A 22,258-nucleotide genomic window follows, 5' to 3' on the forward strand; every position below is an offset into this window, starting at 1 on the left:
GCATTAATAACGATCCAACCACAAACGATAGAAAATCTGCAGATGCAGAAATCCAAGCAACGCAGACAAAATGCTGGCAGAACACAGCAGGCTAGGCGCCTTTTCTCCAGTCCTGTTGAAGTGCCCCGACTCAAAGCGTCGACTATACGCTTATCCAATGATTCTGTCAGGCTTCCTGAGATCCTCCATCATTTTGTTTGTGTTGCCTGCATTTATAATAGCCTCCGTAAATTCACAGAAAGAAAACTCTATATCGGTGATACTATCATTACTACAGCTGACTTCCAAAACCTCAGGGTATTCACTGGAAACCTTACCGCTACATTGTTTAACCTCACCACTTAAATTGTCCTGATTATGCATCGCAGCAAATGACCCACCCAGTAACCCACCATTCCCTATTTCAGTGGCATATCATGAAGCCTACAAACCCCACCCCCTCATGTTATTAATTATTCTGCAAACCACCAGGTATAATATCCTTTCCAAAATTAACACAAAATGACCTATAATAAACATGTCTCCAAAACTTCACCACTTTCCTTATTACGAACTGTGCTTTTTTGCTTAACAATAGTGCACGGAGATGGCGACTTATTAACTTTCCTAAACGCAAAACTTTTCATCACAAAAGTCCACAACATCTCCAACATTCAGCCCAGTCTGTCTCAACCAAATGGTTCCATTGAAGTACATATTTACGGAGGAAGCACATTTAATTGATAAGACACCTCGGACGGTTCAGTCACATTTGTTGTAACAAACTAACTCCCACAAATGCTCTAAATATTATTCATTAATTTAATCACAATCTGTCATTGTAGGGATTGCACCTCTCTGACGTAATTGGTTTGTAAATAATTTAAACACCTTTCTTTTTCAAATCTGTTGAAATCTGTCCCTGTGGAATTGCTAAATGGCTTTAACAACCCCAGGCATGTGCCGCCTTAACATTTCATTCCGGGAGATCACCTGTCGCACAAAGAGACAAATCACTGGCCAGAGAAAATGTCTGCAATGTTCGATAGGTATATCAGTGTGGAGAAAATATTGTACATGTTCATTGCCGTCATTGGAGTTCCTGGTGAGTGGGCAGAGCATTTCATGTTCGTTATTTCTGTGTGTGTTAACCGGTGTGAACCTGTTTAAGATAATGTTACAAGCTTACAACCTGATCATCACTGCGCAAATATCCATCGGAGATATCGATCTTGTCAATTTCACATTCTGGATGTTCATATTTAATAACAAATGGAACTAAATCTATGTTTCTCCTCTAACTCACGGAATCGAATAGAACGTTGTTCTTGCCTTGAATGACACCTTGTCCAGAGATGTCCCGGTGCTGGGGCCAGGGATCTCTCCGGGAAGTTGTGACTGGGAGATGTTTGCATTCTGAAGTACACTTTTCCTAAGTTATTGATCAGAGGGAAACCCTAGTCCTGCGCTTCACGTCTCCCTACAGTCCGTTGGTCAATTATTGTGCCTGATCGCCTGAACCAGTGATCACGGATCTGCTGCCGTGTTTTATAGAATTGAACTACACTGCAGAATTAAGCGCCGCAGGTCACTAAGTTGTTTCTTCATTCCCTCTGAAACCCGTCATAAATCGGGGCAGCGCTTCGTCCTGAAGGAGGGTCTCGACCCGAAACGAAAGATGATTCCATTCCATGGATACTGCCTGACCTGCTGAGTTCCTCCAGTTTTGTGTGTGTTGATCCTCTCTGTATCCCTTCTCGGCCTCATCAGATGCTGATTTTCCAGAGTCCTGGTCAGTCACAGTTAATTCAGTGAAACCGGCCCCATCAGCGACTGGAATGGGGATCAGCACCGATCGTTGTTGTTCATGCAGATAGTTTTTATCGCCAACGATTCCCCACACATCGTCTTATCTCCACACTGAAGAGGACAGGTCAGAGACAGTGCGACCCATTTCTGGTGTTAGATTAGCAGCCATTTACAGACTCCAGCACTCCCAAGTTTTAGCTAAAGCCCGATCCCATGTTAATTCCCGGAGAATGTTTTCAGTAATGCCCAGTGTCTGTTCTCTCTCTCTCCAGTGAATTTATTGGCGGTTGTGATCCTGTCCCGGGAAAAGTGCGGCCTCTCTACCTGCACTACTCGCTACCTGGTGGCCATGGCAGCGGCGGATCTACTGACCATTGTCACGAACGTCATTTTGTTTCGAATCAATTGGCACTACTTCCCATGGAGCTTTCTGAGCATCACGCCTGTGTGCAGTGTTATCGATGTTCTGAGTTACACAGCCACGGACTGTTCTGTCTGGTTCACCGTCACTTTCACCTTTGACCGGTTTCTCGCCATTTGCTGCAAGAAACTGAAAAGAAAATATTGCACAGGGAAAACTGCGGCTGTGGTTCTAACAACAACCGGCGTACTGTCCTGTCTGAGAAACATTCCCCGATATTTTGTACGGGAACCTAGTGTGATCATCGACAATGTACCGTGGTTCTGTATGATCATGGACAATTATTTCACTGAGCCCGGGTGGGTAGTATATGACTGGCTCGATACGGTTTTAACTCCGTTCCTCCCTTTCGCTGGGATCCTGCTGCTCAACGCTCTGACCGTCCGGCACATTTTAGTGGCCAGTCGGGTCCGTAAGGGGCTGAAGGGTCAGAGCAAGGGGGAGAACCGCAGTGACCCGGAGATGGAGAGCAGGAGGAGGTCTGTGGTTTTACTCTTCACCCTCTCCGGCAGCTTCATCCTCCTGTGGATGACAATGGTTGTAAATGTCATATATTATCAGGTCTTAGGAAAAGGATTCGATTTCAATGATTCCGAATGGATCTTTCAGTACGTCGGGTTTTTCCTGATGGATTTTAGCTTCTGCACGAACACATTTATTTACGCGGTGACTCAGTCGAAATTCAGGGAGCAGGCGATCAGCGCGGTGAAATATCCCGTCACTTCGATGCTTCAGTTGATTAACGGCGCCGCTTCCTGAGTTGTCGCCAGAGGCGGCGGCAGAGTCTCCAGTCCGGGCTCCAGCTCCTCAGATTCACCGCCTGATCTCCCAGGTGTTATGCCCGCGCGGATTGTCCCATCGACCGGCAGTCCAGGGCGTTAAGATAGTGTGTGTGGGGGGAGGGGCAAAGCACCGTCCAAGAGAGTCAGAACCTCATTCTTCCCGCCAGATGCCAAAGAACACCTCCGGAATGCAGCCCGCACATTCGTCTGCGGATATGTCCATTTATTCCCATTCCGGTCACCAAATTCAGCGGCATACTTTCCCACAAGACGGCGCGGGGCGAGTCAGATGCACATTTACTAACCCAATGTGAATCCATGCTAACTCGGACCGATCCTGTTACTGCTATCCAAATGTACCGCTATTTCATCTTTTATAATTGTCTCCTGTATCTTCCCCACCACAGATGTCAGGCTAACTGGTCTATAATTCCTTGTTTTCCCTCTCTCTCCTTTCTTAAAAACTGGGATAAAATTAGCTACCCTCCAATCCTCAGGAACTGATCCTAAATCTATAGAACATTGGGAAATGATTACCCATGCGACCACGATTTCCAGAGCCATCTCTTTAAGTACCCTGTGAACTGAAGTACCACCAGGCCCTGGGAATTTATCAGCCTTCAGTCCCATCAGTGTACCCAACACCATTTTCTGCCCAATCTGTATTTCCTTCAGTACCTCCGTTACCCTAGGTCCTCTGACCGCTGTTAGAACTGTGTGTCTTCCCTAGTGAAGACAGATCCAAAGTACCTGTTCAACTCGTCAGCCATTTCCTTGTTCCCCAGCATATATTCACCAATTTCTGTCTTCAACGGCCCAACTCTGGTCTTAACTATTGTTTTTCCTCTTCATATAACTAAAGAAGCTTTTACTATCCTCCTTTATATTCTTGGCTAGCTTACCTTCGTACCTCATCTTTGCTACCTGCATTGCCTTTTTGGTTATCCTCAGTTGCTCTTTAAAAGTTTCCTAATTTTCTGGCTTCCCACTCATCTTGGCTATCTTATACTTCTTCTCTTTTAATTTTATACTGTCCTTGACTTCCCTTGTCAGCCACGTTCGCCCCTTACTCCCCTTAGAATCTTTCTTCCTCTTTGGAATGAACTGATCCTGCAGCTTCTGTATTATTCCCAGAAATAGCTGCCATTATTGTTCCATTGTCATCCCTGCTAGGGTATCCTTCCAGTCAACTTTGGCCAGCTCCTCCCTCAAGGCTCCATAGTCCCCTATGCTCAACTGTAATACTGACCCTTCCGATTTTCCGTTCTCCCTGGCGATGCATTTTGACAATGGATTACCTAACATTACCAGCATTGAAAACATTCCAGTTGTTTAACACCATCACTACACCTTTATTGCCGATCGGGTTGATTCTACTTTTTAATGCTTTAACGGTCAGACATATTATCGCGGCAAACAGAGTTCGCCAGGGGCTCAGGAACAGCAGAGAGAAAAAGAATGATCCAGAGGTGGAGAACCGGAGAAAGTCAATAATTTTGCTGTTCGCTCTGTCAGCCAATTTCATATTGTTGTGGATCCCCTATATTGTATATACTATGAACTGGCAAGTTCAGAATTACTCTTACACTGACAGATATTTGAACACCCCGACGTATATCCTGCAACAGTTTGGGTTGATGTTGCAGTTTCTCTGTACCTGCACCAACACGTGTATCTACACTCTGACACAGAGGAAATTCAGGGAGCAATTGACGTATGGACTCAAACATCTGCTCAGATTAAGTGGTCGGCTCTGTAGGTAAAACGCATGTCCGATTGTAAAGTTTGTTGTGAGTTCAAATAAATGGTGATATCATTCAGATTTCCAGGAAGTTAACCATACTTTCATGCAACCTGGTTGGAGAACGTTAATAACTTGTCATTAATTTGGGCAGATGTGCCAACGAATGAAGACTCGCTAATGAGATCTTCACGTGAGCAGAGACTGCATTGAAAAATGCCAACCACCCACGTGATGCTGGTGTGATTTTTCTTCCATTGCTACAGCTCCATTACAATTCACAGATAGCGGTTTCTGGCACACGAGTGGACTTTCTCGTTGAGAACCTGAGCAATATGTCGAGAACATGGAAAGCCCGTGACGGGTAAAGTGAGCTAGAATGATCGTAACATCCATTGCATTGGCGCTTTTCGAATGCCTTTCCGTTCTGGAAAAGCGTGGTCCCTTACATAAACGGAAGTTTAATAACGATACTATCGTCTGACCCATAAATGGACATGCTTAGCAGCTGACTTCGATGGGGTGTTATGAATGCAAGCAGGCTTGTCTTCCACTGAGGTTTGGTGCTTATACCCAATCTAGAACCATAGTAATTCTAAGATAAGAGCCGCTTATCTTTGGAAGGATGTGCTGAAACTGGAGAGGGTTCAAAGGCGGTTACTAAAATGGTTCCAGGATTGAATGACTTATCAAATCAAGAACATTTATTGGTTATCACTACAGCTTTATTGCCGATCGGTTTGATTCTATTGATGTAAATAATATTTGTAATGTTGTGTCGCTTAGGAAGCGCGCGGCTCTTTACGAAAACTGGTTTAAAATGTCTGGCAAACGAAACTCTCGTTTGACCTGTAAATGGACATGTTCAGCAGTCTGACTCCGTGGAGTTCATATCAGAAATTAAGTTGGTGAGTGAAGCTTCTCTGTACAATCAAGCATCGCTAAATAACGTTGTACTCTCGGGGGTAGGAGAAGTGACTGATCGCATCGAAGCTCTTGATTCTACCAAATACACCGCACCGAAAACCAGATGCACAGAAAGTTCCTGACTTTCTTCACCTCCGATGTAGTCTGGTGTCTGAACCTCTGGTTTCTTCCTCCTGAAACCAATAATCAGCTCCTTGGGTATCGTTGTTTTTGTTTTTATTTTAGTGTTGTTGTTTATTTCATCTCCCTGCTATGGTTGCAAGGGCGAGGCTGAGGATGAACCCTAGCGCAGGACAGAGGCGCGGAGGCAGAGTTGTGAGGCGTTAGCACCGTGGCGACCGGGGAACCGGTATCCAGCAGAGTCGTTACACGGAGACAGTGTTTACGTAGAGTATCCAGGAAATGATGTGGAGCTTAGAACTGGCAGTCCTAAGGAATCAGGAAACGAGGTTTACTCACACTAGAGACGACCAATGAACTGGCAAAGCATGGCCGTGACGCCCGAGTTTTACCCTATTTTCGCTAATGAGAACCATGTGTTCTGTAATTAGTGGAACTGAGAATGATCGGAAATCAGACGAGGGGATTAATGCCCAATTAAGGAGGTAATAGCAAGATGGGGAATTGCCAGACGGGTCCATGATAGTACCGAACCCCCCCCCCCCCTTCAGCGGGAGCCTCCAGGCGATCCTCCAGGCTTGTCCCGATGGTCCGGATGGAAGTCTTGGATGTGAGTGTAAACTGAAATTTACCAGAACAAATAACTACACCACAAACAAGTCTTTATTTAATCTGTCACCCATTTATTTGTTCGAACTCAGCCGGCGAGAAAGGACTCGGAGCCGATAATCAGGAAGACTGAGTATCTCTCTCTCTCTCTCTCTCTCTCTCTCTCTCCCCGGCAGCTCGCAACGAGCTTTCTGTCTAACACTCAGAAACATGACAATTTATAGAACTGGCGGAACAAAGAACAGTCCGTTCCATGGATATTCCCACCAAATCAGTTACAGCAAAACTTAATTAATTAGATAAGAGTGTACACTAAATCACAGGCTTTACTTACAGACAAATTCTAGCTTCATCAGTAAAACTTCAACAGACAAAGGTGGGAACATAGATCAATGACGTCACATCGTGGGGCATGATGTCGGCAACCTAGGGCTAAGGGTGAAACCTTCAACCAGGTCAGTACAGTTTCTGGTGTAAGTTTGGCCAGCTGATCATTCACGGTACTATTGGCTGGTTCCACTATGCCGGCTGCTTTCGGAAGGCAGGTGCAGTGGAACTGCTGTTTTATAGCAAGTTCTTTACAGACTTCCGCATTTATTTTGGCTATAAAATGTGGCCCATTGACCGAGTTTATCATTTCTGGAAGTCCACAGCGAGGAATTACTTATTTTAGAAATATTTTCACAACAGTCATAGCGGTATTATTAGTTGTAGGAACAGCTTCAATCCATCTGCTGGATGCATCTACTGTCACTAAGCAATACTGATAACAATGTACTCTAGGAAATTCTATAAAACCAAGTTGTAAACAAGAAAAAGGCCCGCCAGGCAAGGGGGCAGTTCCGGAAACACAAGGCACTCTCTTTCCAGCATTCATTCGTTTACAAATTAAACATGCTTTAGCTCGCTTTTCAAGTCAAGTCAAGTCACTTTTATTGTCATTTCGACCATAACTGCTGGTACAGTACATAGTAAAAATGAGACGACGTTATTCAGGAACATGGTGTTACATGACACAGTAGAAAAACTAGACTGAAAAAACAACGCAGAGAAAGCTACACCAAACTACAGACCTACACAGGACTGCATAAAGTACACAAAACATTAGGCATTACAATAAATAATAAACAGGACAATAGGGCAAGGTGTCAGTCCAGGCTTCGGGTATTGAGGAGACTGATGGCTTGGAGGAAGAAACTGTTACATCGGCTGGTCGTGAGAGCCCGAATGCTTCGGAGCCTTTTCCCAGACGGCAGGAGGGAGAAGAGTTTGTATGAGGGGTGCATGGGGTCTTTCATAATGCTGTTTGCTTTTTGGATGCAGCGTGTAGTGTAAATGTCGGTGAATGCGGGAAGAGAGACTCAGATGATCTTCTCAGCTGACCTCACTATCTGCTGCAGGGTCTTGCGATCCGAGATGGTGCAATTTCCGAACCAGGCAGTGATGCAGCTGCTCAGGATGCTCTCAATACAACCCCTGTAGAATGTGATGAGGATGGGGGGTGGGAGATGGACTTTCCTCAGCATCCGCAGAAAGTAGAGACGCTACTGGGCTTTCTTTGCTATGGAGCTGGTGTTGAGGGACCAGGTGAGATTCTCCGTCAGGTGAACACCAAGAAAGTTGGTGCTGCTTACGATCTGTACCGAGGAGCCGTCGATGTTCAGCGGGGAGTGGTCGCTCCGTGCCCCCCTGAAGTCAACAACCATCTCTTTTGTTTTGTTCACATTCAGAGACAGGTTGTTGGCTCTGCACCAGTCCGTTAGCCGCTGCACCTCCTCTCTGTAAGCTGACTCGTCGTTCTTGCTGATGAGACCCACCACGGTCGTGTCATCGGCGAACTTGATGATATGGTTCGAGCTGTGTGTTGCAGCACAGTCGTGGGTCAGCAGAGTGAACAGGAGTGGACTGAGCACGCAACCCTGGGGAGCCCCCGTGCTCAGTGTGATGATGTTGGAGATGCTGTTCCCGATCCGGACTGACTGAGGTCTTCCAGTCAGGAAGTCTAGTATCCAGTTGCAGAGGGAGGTGTACAGGCCCAGTAGGCTCAGCTTTCCAATCAGTTTCTGAGGGATGATTGTGTTGAATGCTGAACTGGTGTCTATGAACAGCATCTGAACGCATGTGTCTTTTCTGTCCAGGTGGGTTAGGGCCAGGTGGAGGGAGGTAGCAATGGCAGCATCTGTTGAGCGGTTGGGACGGCACGCAACCTGCAGGGGGTCCAGTGAGGGGGGCAGCAGGGTCTTGATGTGCCTCATGACGAGCCTCTCGAAACACTTCATGATGATGGATGTGAGTGCAACGGGACGGTAGGCATTCAGGCAGGACACTGAAGACTTCTTCGGCACGGGGACGATGGTGGCGGCCTTGAAGCGCGTTGGAACGGTGGCGCTGCTCAGGGAGATGTTGAAGATGTCAGTGAGAACATCTGCTAGCTGGTCTGCAGGTGATGTTGTCCTGTAATTGGTGATGTCCTGGATGCCCTTCCACATGTGCCTCGTGTCGCCGCTGTCCTGGAAGTGGCTGTGGATTAGCTGGGCGTGTGCACGCTTTGCAGCTGCTTTCTGGAAATCAGGGTGCCAGCAAGATTGTAATAATGTATTAACCATTCAACCATTCCCTCCTTGCCCAGGCGTGTACATAATCTATCAAAATAGGTAAGAACACAGAGGGAACACAGGCCTGACCTGCAGAGGTCACCCATAAATTGGTCCGAGGTTCAAGGTGGCAAACCATGTGGGACCATAGTTCGCGCTCTCCTTCAGGGGCGTCCTCCTGAAACGTACGTATCTCCCCCATGTCTGGCATCCCCGTCCTTAGATTGTGTCTAATAGGAGCTTGCTGGGTTCCCGAGGTGTCTAAACGTGTGGGATTCGAGGCTGTCTGTCTAGCTGCTGCATCAGCCCTGGCATTACCAATAGATATCTCATCAGATACCCCAGTATGGGCTGCACATTCCGTAATAGCCAGAACTCGAGGTAGCTGTAGAGTGCTGAGTAAGTTGTTTGCAAAGGTAGGTTAAAATGGGGTAGCCAAAACAAGTCAGGAAACCCTCAAAGCTCCGTAGTCTGTGCATAACGGGAGTCTGTGTAAAAGTTCTCATTTAAATCTGTTGCTAGGATACAGGCACGAGTCAGAGTGAGCAGCTCAGCCTTCTGGGAAAGAGGCTTACGTCACTGTCCGTCATTATCACATAGCCAGGACATCGTTTCCTCACTGGATTACCAGAGACCTTCCATCCTCATAAAACGTTGCCTCGGGCTTGATGGGGTATTGTGGAAGGGGTGGGAGAGTCTGTCCTTCTTTCACGGTGATCCAAACAGGGGGGTGAATTTGGTGCGGCCGACTTCATGGCCTGAAATTGTCTGGAGATGTGGTACAACATCTTGGGTTTGGTCAATATTAAAAGAGTGTCTCACCAGATGTCCCGTCTTCACCTTCAACTCCTTCCAGTATCGGAGTTGGCCCGCAGCCAAGTCCGGCCAGTCTCCCTTGGTGCTAGAGGCTTGTTTCATCAGGGCATAGGCAAGAAACCCACGCTCTTTAGCTTGAACACAGGGCAAACCCTAATGGTGGTATGGGGAAGCACCAATCCTGTCTGTCACCAAAGGAAACCTGGAACTTCGGCCAGTAATGCAATGCCTCTTTTCCTTTAGCCTCTCCAGTCACGGAGACTTTGAACTTCTGTCCCTCGAGGGGTGCATAATATCGGCTTTCCTCAGTTGAGCACCACGTAGGGGTCAAATGAGGGTCTGCCTCCGGCAGAGAGGGTCCGAACGCAGTGGAGTCCAGATTCAGTGCCCACCACTGGAGGGGGATTCGGTAACTGGGGAAGCTGTCGGTTGTTCGCTAGAACGTGTATAGAATCTCCACTTGCAATGGACAGAGCAAGTCTCACTCTGCTAGATTACACCCCAGACTGGTGGTGGCTGTAAATGAAACCTCACACTGGGTCCCCCTGGAATTCCATGTGCGTTCCGTGCCATTATTAGAGGTTTGGTCTCCTGCGAGAGTGCGTAGCGGGCCACAACTCTCTCCGATAATCTGGTCCCAATTCCCCAGGGTTACGTTTGGATTCAAGTACTTTAGTGATGTTTACAGGTTGTTGGAGAGCCCTCTCCAAGGCTTGAATAATCTGATCTGTCTGTTCATTCTCATCATGGATTCCCACCTGTAACTCTTGATAGGTTTGGTATCTTAATTCTGCCTTCCATTTCCGCCCCTCATCAGCGGAGAGAATCATGCAGCAGAGACTGAATGAATCTTGCGGGGTCACATTATACATTTGTATAGTACTGCGGACATACCGAGCAATCTGTGCTGGGTTTTCTTTTCTATCTGGGGCCGGATTCATGATTTCTTGAGGCTTCCAGGGTGCGTACACAGGAATCACTGAGAGCTGTCCCTCCTCCGCTGCTCATGGATTAGGCAGCATTCGGGTGGGCAATTGTCTCTGTGGAGCCATTAACTCTGGGGTTTTAGTGGATTCTTCCCTCCCTGTCTCGGAATAATCCTCTGTATTCCCTTTCTGGATCTGAGGATATAGAGAGCCTCCCCTTCCCCGCTGCCGCTGCTTTACCAGAGCGGTCACCGTATCTGAGTACTGGGAGGATTGGGGTTCGGGAGCACTCGGCCCCTGGTAAGGTGGGGGGGTACGGTGGGTGCCCACTCCTCATCACGGTCACCGTCCTCAAACAGGATCTGTATCCCAGACATGGGTTCGGGATCCCTTGTTTCCCTGTCAGTTCGAACTTCAGACTGACGTTCCTGCCCTTCTCTCCTATCTAGGCCGGCCTTGGTTTGCTAACGTTGTTTTTCTTGCTGTCGCTTTCGGCGCCCATTCACCCATTCACACTCCGCCTTTAGCGTCTTCTGCAGTATGTACCTCTCTTCCTTTGTCACACGCATTATCCCTCCAACTTGCTAATCATGTACTGTTCCACTTTGCATCTGCCTTATCCTTCCATTGCCTTTTCAACAATTTCCACTTCTTCCCACAGTTCATCTTCCAGATCAAATTTACTGCTTGTTCTCAAGAGGTGATATCGCAGGCTCCCGCTCAGTGGCCACATTTTTCCCCCCAATCTTTTTATTCAGCGCTGCGGTCAACATTCACAAATCTTTTTCCTTGTCTGGAAAACTCTCACACGCGTTGTGTAGGGCTGCTCTCGGCCACTCGTATCACTCGATATCCATTGGAATATTTATATATCCTGTCCCTTAGAATATCTGACAATAAGTTAACCGCTGGTGTCAGGCTCATCCGCCTCTACTTTCCCGGCTCATCGTCAGAGCCTTTCACCATTCGATAGGTTTCAATCGGGTCACCCCTCATTCTTCTGAATCCCAATGAATGCAGACCGAAAGCCATCGAACCTGGAATCATGTTCGTGAAACTCGTGGAACCCTCTCCAGTTTCAGCACATTCTTCTGAAGATAAGCGGTCTAAACCTGTTCACAATACTCCGTTTGAGGCCACACCAGCACTTTATAAAGCCGCTACATTACATCCTTGCTCTTGCATTGTAGCTACCTTCAAATAAATGCTAATATCGCCTTTTCTTTCCTCATCACACACTCGAACTCTGAAATAACCTTGAGGGAATCCTGCACAACGAGTCCCAGTTCTCTATGCTTGCCCGTGTTTTGCATTTTCTCTCCATTTAGAAAGTACTCAACCCTTTCATTTCCTCTACAAGTGTGAATGACCATACACTTCCTGGCACTGCGTTCCATCTGCCACTTCTTTGTCCATTTTCCTCATCTGTCAGTCTTTCTGCAGCCTCGCTCCGTCCTTAAAACTATCTGTCGCTCCACCCATCTCCGTATTGTCTGCAAACGTTGCAAGAATGCCATTAATTAGATCATCCAAATCATTGACATATAACGTGAAAGAATTATCACAACACTGTCGTCTGTCGAACAACACTTCTCACTGGCAGCCAGCCAGAAAAGGCCCCTCTCTTCCCATCCTTTGTCGCCTGCTAGTCAGCTACTGCTGGAATTATTTTTGTTGTATTTTATTCCCTCTCTGATGCTGGCTTCGACTTCTCTTGTCAGCCACGGTTGTCAATCTGTGCTATTCTTTGCCAGAGACGTCATTCGGTATATTTAAGGCAGAGGTTGATGAATTCTTGTTTAGACAGGGCAAAAAGGACGACGGTGAGAGGGCAGGAGATGGGGGCTGAAAGGGAAAATGGAACAGCCACGATGAAAACGCGGACTTCATGTGTCAAATTTCCCGATTCTGCTGCACAATTTTATGGTCTTATGAAGGCTGAACAGCTAGATGCTGTGGTCCATATAGGTACCAATGTCATGGGTAGGAAGAGGGCCGATAGTCTTCAAAGTGAGTTCAGGGAGATGTGCGCAAAGTTAAATGGCGGGTATTACAGGGCTGTGTCCTTAGGATTGCTACCCATGCCACAGTACCAATGAAATCAGAAGTATGAAGATTATACAGTTTAACGTGTGACGATGGAGCTGCTGCAGGCGGGAGAGCTTCAGATTTTTGGATCATTGGGCTGTCTTTTAAAGTGCATCTCCATACACGTCCTGGCACTGTATTCCATCTGCCATTTCTTTCCTCTTTTTCCTCAGGTCGCTGAGTCCCATTGCAGCCTCTCTGCTTTCTCAAAGCTACCTGCCACTTCACCGACCTTCATATCGTCCGCAAACTCTGCGACAAAGCTACCTGCCCCTTCACCGACCTTCATATCGTCCGTAAACCCTGCGACAAAGCTACCTGCCCCTTCACCGACCTTCATATCGTCCTCAAACCCTGCGACAAAGCTACCTGCCCCTTCACCGACCTTCATATCGTCCGCAAACCCTGCGACAAAGCCATCATCCAATTCATAGAATGTAACAGTGATCGGTCCCAGCACAGACGTCTGTGGGACAACACCAGGCACGCCAGCCAAACGAGAAAAGGCTCCCTTACTTAAAACACTTTGCATTCTGCTAGTCAGACAATGCTAGAATCTTCCCTGTTTGTTAAGCAGCCTCATGTCCGGCACTTTGCCCCGCTCGGGATCTGAACCAAGTAGCTGAGAGATTGTGGAGGTGTTAATAATGATCTTTCCAGAATCGGTAGGTTCTGGCGAAGTAGCAGATGACTGGAAAATTGCAAATGTTACTGCACTTGTTACGAATGGTGGAAGGCGGCATAAATGAAACTATAGACCCGTTAGCACAGGCATGGGCAAACTACGGCCCGGGGGCCATATGCGGCCCGTTAAGCTTTTTAAACCGGCCCGCAGAACTTGATGAAATTATATTAATAAACCTTGTTAACGTTTTGTCCCCGCAATTCTGGCGTTTTCCCAATAGATGACGCACTCTATATACATTGACCTTTGTTGAGGTGCAGCGTATTATTCCACATTTGCGCTTTACTCTTTGACCTCTCACCCCTTCTGTAAAGATGAGTGGAGCTAAGAAAAGAAAATTGGATAGAGAATTTCGGGTGTTTAATAAGGAGTGGACAACTAAATATCGTTTTACCGAACACTGATCAACTGCTGCATGCCTGATATGCCAAGCGACTGTGGCGGTTTTTAAAGAATATAATATCAGCCGTCACTTTGCCACAAAACATGCCAACTATGCTAGCAACCAGTCAACGAAAGAATGGGAAGCTAATGCTCAGAGGTTGGCAGCTAATTTACAGGCTCAACACAATTTTTTTCACCGTCAAACTGCCATTCATGAGTCAAGTACCAAGGCGAGTTTTATGCTGTCATTCAAATTAGCAAAGGCCAGCAAGCCTCTGTCTGAAGGCGAGTTTTTAAAAGAATGTATGGTGGAGACAGTATTGTGTCCCGAGAGCAAAGACAAATTTGAAAAAATCAGTTTATCACGCAGGACAGTGACTCGCCGTGTGAAACTGATAGATGAAGATATAACCAGCGACTTAAATAAAAAGGCAGAGTCGTTCACGTAATATTCATTAGCACTGGATGAAAGCAACGATGTAAAAGACACTGCTCAGCTCCTCATTTTTATCCGAGGAATTAACAATACTTTTGAATAACGGAGGAGTTTTTGACAATGGAGTCTCTGAAAGGAAAAACACGGGGAGAGGACTTGTATGACCGGGTGTCTGCTGTCATCGAAAATATGAAGCTCCCTTGGAGTAAACTTATCAACGTCACCACAGATGGATCTCCTAATTTGACGGGGAAAAATGTCGGCCTGCTGAGGAGAATACAGAATAAAGTGAAAGATAAAAATCCTGACCAGGATGTTATTTTCCTTCACTGCATCATCCACCAGGAATCTCTATGTAAATCGGTATTACAGCTGAATCATGTTGTGAATCCTGTCGTAAAACTTGTCAACTTTATACGTGCAAGGGGACTTCAGCACCGTCAGTTCATCACGTTCCTGGAGGAAACTGATGCGGATCACCAGGACCTACTTTATCACTCCCGTGTCCGCTGGTTAAGTTTGGGCAAAGTGTTTCAACGAGTATGGGAGCTCAAAGAGGAGATCGGTGCATTTTTGGAGTTACTGAGGAAGGCCGGCGAATTTCCTGAGCTGAGCAACAAGAGCTGGCTTTGTGACTTTGCGTTTGCTGTAGATATATTTTCACACATGAATGAACTGAACGTGAAGCTACAGGGGAAGGATCAGTTTGTGCATGACATGTACACAAACGTGAAAGCCTTTAAATCCAAGCTGGCTTTTTTCTCCAGGCAAATTTTGAATAAGTTATTCACTCATTTTCCCACACTAGCCACGCTGGAAGAGGCCGGAGCAAATGTGAAAAAATACAGCGAGTCACTGGATGCGCTGCACAGAGAATTCTGCCGTCGCTTTTCTGATTTTGAAAAAATTGACAAGTCACTTCAGTTGGTGGCCTGTCCCCTGTCACAAGATCCTGAAACAGCACCAGAGGAGCTACAGCTGGAACTGGTCGACCTTCAGTCTGACCCCGTCTTAAAAGAGAAGTTCAACTCTCTTAAACTGAATGACTTTTATGCTTCACTTGGTAAAGAGGTGTTTCCAAACCTCCGGAGGACGGCACAGAAGATGCTGGCGTAGTTCGGCTCGACCTATTTGTGTGAACAGGCGTTCAGCGTCATGAACATCAACAAAGCCAGCCACAGATCCAAGTTAACTGACCAACACCTCAGATCCATCCTGAGAACCGCCACAACAAAACTAAATCCAGACTTTGATGCGCTGGCTAAAAAGGGAGACCAACAACACTGTTCCCACTGAAATTAAAAATAAGTTTCTTCGTTGTGTTATGTAAAAAATGCATTTGAAAATATTTTTTTCAATAAGCCTTACATGTTACATGTCATTTCTGTTAAGTGATGGACATGAGTAGTGCGCAGGTACACGTACGTTCTCAAAATAAAACATGCGCTCCAGATCAAATAATGCGCTCCGCATACTGGCACGCTGTCACTGTTCTGTCCTTGTGCTGGTCGTTGTTGAGTTTTGGCACAGGGGACAATTGAATAAGAAGGAGCAGGACAAGTAGACCTGCATCTCCTACCATTTTTGAAATAAAGACAGTCAGGAGGAGAGTGATGATGATAATATCTTGAAGGATAACAGAATTTTCAGTGCTTTAAAATAATAACTTACTATTAAAAAAAGCTGTATTTTATTCATTTAATTTTCGGTGTTTTAAAAGTCATTTCAATAAATAGCTAAATACCATGGGACTTCAAAGACAGATATTTTGTTGTAATGCACTTGTTCATTTTCAATTGAAATTAAAGCACATGTTTTCTACATATCACATGATATTTTATTTTCTCTTATGAGGTGTATTACCAAAACACTCCGTCCATCTGCTCCTGGTCCGGCTCCCCTGTCAAATTTTAGAACCCTTTGTGGCCCACAAGTCAAAAAGTTTGCCCACCCCTGCGTTAGCCTGACATCAGTGTTTACAAACTTGTTGGGAACGATTGTTAGGGATAAGATCATGGAGTACCTGGAGGCACATGACGAGATAGGCGAAAGGTAGCATGGGTTCCCGAAAGGAAAATCCAGCCTGATAAAGACCTACTACAATTTCTGAGGTAATTACAAGCTCATAGACTAAAGAGATGCAGTAGATATGGTGTATTTGGAAATTCCTAGCAAGATTGGAGTCCATGGCAATACAGTCAGGCCAGACTGGAAAGATCGTCTAATGACGCGTTTTGCGTGGAACCGTTGAATATAAAAAAGCTATGACCTCGTTCATGGGTCTGTATTACAGAAAACTCAACACCCCGACGGATTTAGAGGAACAAATTTGCAGAGAGATCGTAGATCGCAAGAAACATAAGGTTGGTGTAATAGTGGGATATTAGTTCCCTTGCAGTTCAGGTGCAAATCGCCCCTTCTGTGCAGGTCTCAAAATGTTCCCTTACACACATCTGTCAGCTGCTGTCTTTCACAGAGACTGGGAACAAACTAAAACCTTTCTGGTTGACTTCCAGTAACTCGTGGTTTTCTAGAAGTGATTGTGCTGGGATCATTTCTTTTTAACCTCTTTCTCAGTGACTTGGATGACGCATTTGATGGGTTTGTGGCCAGAATCGTCAGACTGTGAGGTCACTGTGCGTGAATGGGAATAGATGGACATATCCAGGGACCAATTATTCGGTGGCATTCCGAAATAGTTCTTTGACTGACACTCGGCAGGCTATTGAAGAACTGAGTTAGATTCAATTTTGTTATGAACATGGAAATAAGTGCAACTGGAGAGAGTGCGATACTTGATCTGCGATTAGAGAATGAGAGAGAGCAGTAGCCAAAGTTTGTGTAGAGAACACTTTGCATCTATTGACCACAAGGTGATTTGTTTCACGGTAAATACGCATCAAGTTAGGTCTCTTGTGAGGGGTGAGATTCTAAATTGGAGAAAGGTCGATTTTAATGGAATCAGAAGTAATCTGTCAAGTGTGGATTAGGACAGGCTGTTTTCTGGCAAATGTGAACTTGGGAAGCGGGAAACTTCGAAAAGTGTAACTTTGGGAGTAAAGTTCTTATATATGCCTGACTGAATAAAAGATAAAGTTAAAAGATGTAGACATCTTAGGTCATTTTAGATGTTGAGATGAAGATATAAAAGGAGGTTCACTGCAGGTATAAGCAGGCCGGAACAAATGAGGTGCTCATGGAGTATAAAAATGGAAGAGGACATAAGAAAGTGATCTGGAGGGTAAAGGAAGTCATGAGGTTGGCCTAACAGACACGGTGAAGGAGAACCCTAAGGACTGCAAAGGACACAATTGGTCCTCTGGACCAATACTATGGTCCATACTATGTATCGCAGTGAACTGCTGCTGCTAAGCTAACAAATTCCACGACACATGCCAGCGGTAATAAACCTGATTCTGATTTGTTAACTTACCAGCAGCAGTTTCATCCAATACATGAAAACATAGAAAGGGAAAAAACAAAACAAGTAAAACAATAACAGTCAGTATATATGCATATTTAAATGATGAAATGTGCTGCAAATACAAAAATAATATATATTATAAAAGTGAGGTGGTGTTCATTGATACAATGTCCATTTAGGAATCGGATGGCAGAGGGGAAGAAGCTGTTCCTGAATCACTGATTGTGCGCTTTCAGGCTTCTGTATTTCTTTCTTGCCTTTAACAATGAGAAGAGGGCATGTCCTGGGTGATGGAAGTCCTGCATTACTGACGTCGATTTTCTGATGCACCGCTACTTGACGATGTCTTGGATGCTACCGAGGCTCGGGCCCAAGATGGAGCTGACTAATTTTACAACTTCTGGAAGCTGATTTTGGTCCTGCACAGTAACTGCCCCCATCCCCACCAAAGGGTGAATCAGCCTGTTAGAATATCCTTCACTGTACATTGAGAGAGGGTTTTGAACGACTTCCATTACTAGTTCTCAAAGAGAACTCTGGTAGGCCAATCAGATGGTTCACTGCTGTTCAGTGATAAAATACAAAAAAATCATGTGCACGATTAAGAAACATAAACGAATAGTAGAAATACTGGAGTCATGATGATCATGATGAGGTCTGCTGGATAGAGACGTTTATACACATGCTGTCCTTCATAATTCAAAGAGATTGAAAGACAAGGTTGCAGTGTGACAAAACGTGGCAGGAGCACTTGGAAAGAAAAACAAATCCCGACCGGGAGAAAACAGCACCTGTTCTTTCAGCACTGTTCTCCAGCAGTTTAAGGACTGAGTCCAGTCGGAACATAACTCACAAGTGTTCATGAAAGTCAAGTATTAACCCCTACCTACCAACAACCAAGCATTGCCATCCTGGTCCCCTTCATGATGGCTTATTTTGAAGAATGTGACTTCCCTCCCAGAGATGATAGGTGTTTGTGCACTCGACTCTTGAAGGCTTGGACCCCATCGTCGGAGATGTTTCCAATCACAGCATCCGGAAGGCTGATCCCAATTCTGATAGCACAGTGAAGGAAATTTCTATCCAGTGTCCAGATTCTCGCATTGGGCACAGAAAAGGCATGAGCAGGCACAGATAAATTTGATCGCGTGGCGCGCCGTCTCTCATAAGATGACGCAGCATGGCGCGAAGGTCTTCAGGGCTGCGGCTGGTGGGCATTTTGTACAGCACATTGAGAAATCACATCTTTTCAAACTCTGATGAAATATAGCTGCTGTCTTGTCTTCTTTACAGTTACATTGTTATTTTGGGGCAAGGATAGATCCTCAGAGATCCTAACTCCCAGGAACTTGAAACTGCTCACTCTCTCCTATTCAGATTCCTCTATGAAGATTGTTTCGTGTTCCCACGTCTTACCCTTGTATTTGTTAATAGCTTCTTCATTCTTTCTATTGGTTTGAAGATAGTATTGGGAATCTATGGTCAAGTTCAGAGTTTAGGGATCTATTCTGGAGAAGAGGTGATTTTTATTGGATTTGACTGGATCTAGCGGAGGGGGAGTGAGGGAATCTCTATGACAGAAAATGAACAGATGGCGAGTGGGAGTTTTTTTATATGAGTGTGATTGCAGCTGTGCAGAAGAAGCATGTTCCTTTTAGAGTGAAGGATAACCTGGCAAGTTGAGGGAACCTTGGCCAATGAGAGATATAAAGGGTCCAGTCAAGAAATAAAGGAAGCATACACTGGGTGTAGGAGGTCAGAATCGGGCAAATCACCTGATGAGAATAAAAGTTATTAAGAATACTCTTAAGAGAGAAACCAGGAGGACAAGCCAATGTTATGTGATTGATCAGGTAGGTCAGGAAAATACCAAGAGGTTCTGTAGCTATGTTAGGAGTAACAGTGTGGCTTGGGAGAGAGAGGCCCCATAGAGAACAGCAGGGTCTCCTTTTCGTGGGCCACAGGGAATGGGTGGCATCATGAATCAATCTATGATTTCTACTTTGTGTTTACTGAGCACAATATCATGGTTGCTCAATGGATAATGCAAACTCGTGGACTTGATTTGGAGGACATTCATATTACCAGTGAGCAGTTATGAGCAGCCTACACTGCATTCAGGTGGAGGAATCATCAGGGCCTGACCCACTGCTTTGTGGAAGGAGAGAGAAAATTGCTGAGGTCCACTGAAGGTTGCTTCAATGACTGAAGAGTGGCTAATGTTGTTTTACTGTTTGAAGAGCTGTCAGGGACAAGCCTGGAAACTACAGGTCAGTCAGCCTGACTGCAGTAGTTCGGACGCTACTGGAGGGGATTCTGGGGGACAGGGTTCACCTGTATTTGGATGGACAGTGTCTGATTAGCAGGAGTCAGCGTGGCTTTGTTTGCAGGAAGTTGTGGTTGATGGATCTACAGAGATTTTTGTAGATTTACAAAATCTTATTAACAGAGGTGAATAAAACTGTTTCTGAGAATGCAGGCTGGGGATTAGTGATGTGCTCCAGAGGGCAGAGCTGTGAGTCTTGTTGTTCATTATTTTAACAATGTATTTGCATGCAAATGCAAAAGACTTCATCAGTAAGTTCGGACATGTTGTTGATAGTGAATAATGTTCGCATAGAGATCCTGATCAGTTAGGGAAGAGCGCCAGAGTGGCAAATGCCTCACAACACAGATACAGATGTGAGAGAAATTTGTGAATTCTATAGCACCTTCTCTATTTCTGCATAAATATGATCGAAATGTGATCAGATCTTCACCTAAGTCCTAAAACTAGATAGAGAGTAGCCAATTAAATTAATAACACCAAAACATTATACTTGTTCATTTATTTATTTAGATAAATGGTCCATGAGTCTGTGGGTCTTTGAAAGTGGTGACAGTGTACACAGGGTGGTGAGGAAATCCCCTGGTATGAATCCTTCATCAGTCAGGGCATTGAATACAAGAGTTAGGATGTATCCTCACAACTATACAATATTTTGCTGAGACTGTAGTTGGATTGTTGCCCAGCAACAGAAAGGATGTGATTCAGCTGGAGAGGGTGCAGTAAAGATTCACAAGGAGCGACTGGGATTGAGTTACAAGGAGAGACTGGAAAGCCTCGGTCTGTGCTCCCGGAATGTAGAAAGCTGAGTGTTGAGCGTATAGAAGTGTATAAACTCTGAGGGACATGGCTGATAAAGTGAATAGCTGCTGTCTTTTTCACAACAAAGGCCATCTAAAACTAGATGGGGTTGATCTGTGGTGAGAGGAGAATGATTTAAAGGACATGTGGGGAGAAACTTTTTTGCACATTCCTCTTCCCATCTTTTACATTCCCCCCTAGTCACATGTGAACCATCTACACCTGGAGTGAGGAATCTCTAGTGCTGTCCATCTTCCACTCAGCTATAGAAATGCACAGGACAAAAACGCGGCTATACTGACCACGGTGTGTATCCCAGAGTTCCATTCAACCTGTGTTTGGTCCATTTCCCTCTCAACCTCTCCGATCCATTCACCTGTCCGAATGTCTGCTAAACATTGTGATTGTGTCTCCTCTGCAGCTTCTCCTGGCAGCTCGTACCATTCACCCACCACTCTCTGTGTGGAAGAGGTTGCCCGAGTGTCAGTTTGATCTTTCCCCTTTCAAAACATTCTGCCTTTTCCCAGCTTAGCGAATTTCATCCTATAAATGAGTCACCAGAACTGCCCACAATACATTGTGGTCTCATCAATGACCTGTACTGTCACAACATGAAGTCCCATCTCCTGTACTCCAAACTCTAACTGATGAATGCCTTCTTCACCACCCTACCTACACTTCCAGAGAACTATGTACTTGTAATCCTTGGTCTGTCTGTTCTCTAACACTCTTGAGGATCCGACCAGCTGCCACAGATACCCCTGTCGGTGCCCCCTGTTAAATAGTTTTCTGTCACTGAGGCTCACTCAGAACACTGAAAAGTGCGGTATAGGAACACATCCTTCTTCCCACCATGTCTGTGCAGAACACAATGCCACATTAAACGGAATCTCTTCTCTCCCTTCAATGTCACTATCATTTCTGCTTCCATCACTCCCCATGGCAGCCCATACCGGGCCCCACCACTCTGTAAACAAAATTGATTTACCACTTGCCCTGTTCACCATCTTTAAATGATCGCCCTGTCACTGTAAAGGCAGCCTTCTTGAGTTTGACATTTCCACCCTGGGAAAATGACTCTGACTGTTTCCCTTATCTACAACTGCATAGTTTTATAAACTTCGGTCAGGTCCCCCCTCAGCCTCCTTGACTCCAGCGAAAGCAGCCCCAGAGTGTCTGATCTTTACCTGTAACACAAGACCCCAGTCCAGGCAACATTTCTGTGAATCTTTTCTTCACCTTTCCAGCTTAATCACTTCTTCCTTATTTTGCTGACCAGAATTGCACAGGTTACTGCAGCTGTGATTTAATTAATATTTTGTGCAACTGTAATGCAACTCCTCTGCTGCCAAAGGGAGGCATGCTGTTCACCTACTTCACAACCATGACA

This window comes from Hemitrygon akajei, unplaced genomic scaffold (assembly GCF_048418815.1).
Source record: "Hemitrygon akajei unplaced genomic scaffold, sHemAka1.3 Scf000037, whole genome shotgun sequence".
NCBI classification, from domain to species: domain Eukaryota; kingdom Metazoa; phylum Chordata; class Chondrichthyes; order Myliobatiformes; family Dasyatidae; genus Hemitrygon; species Hemitrygon akajei.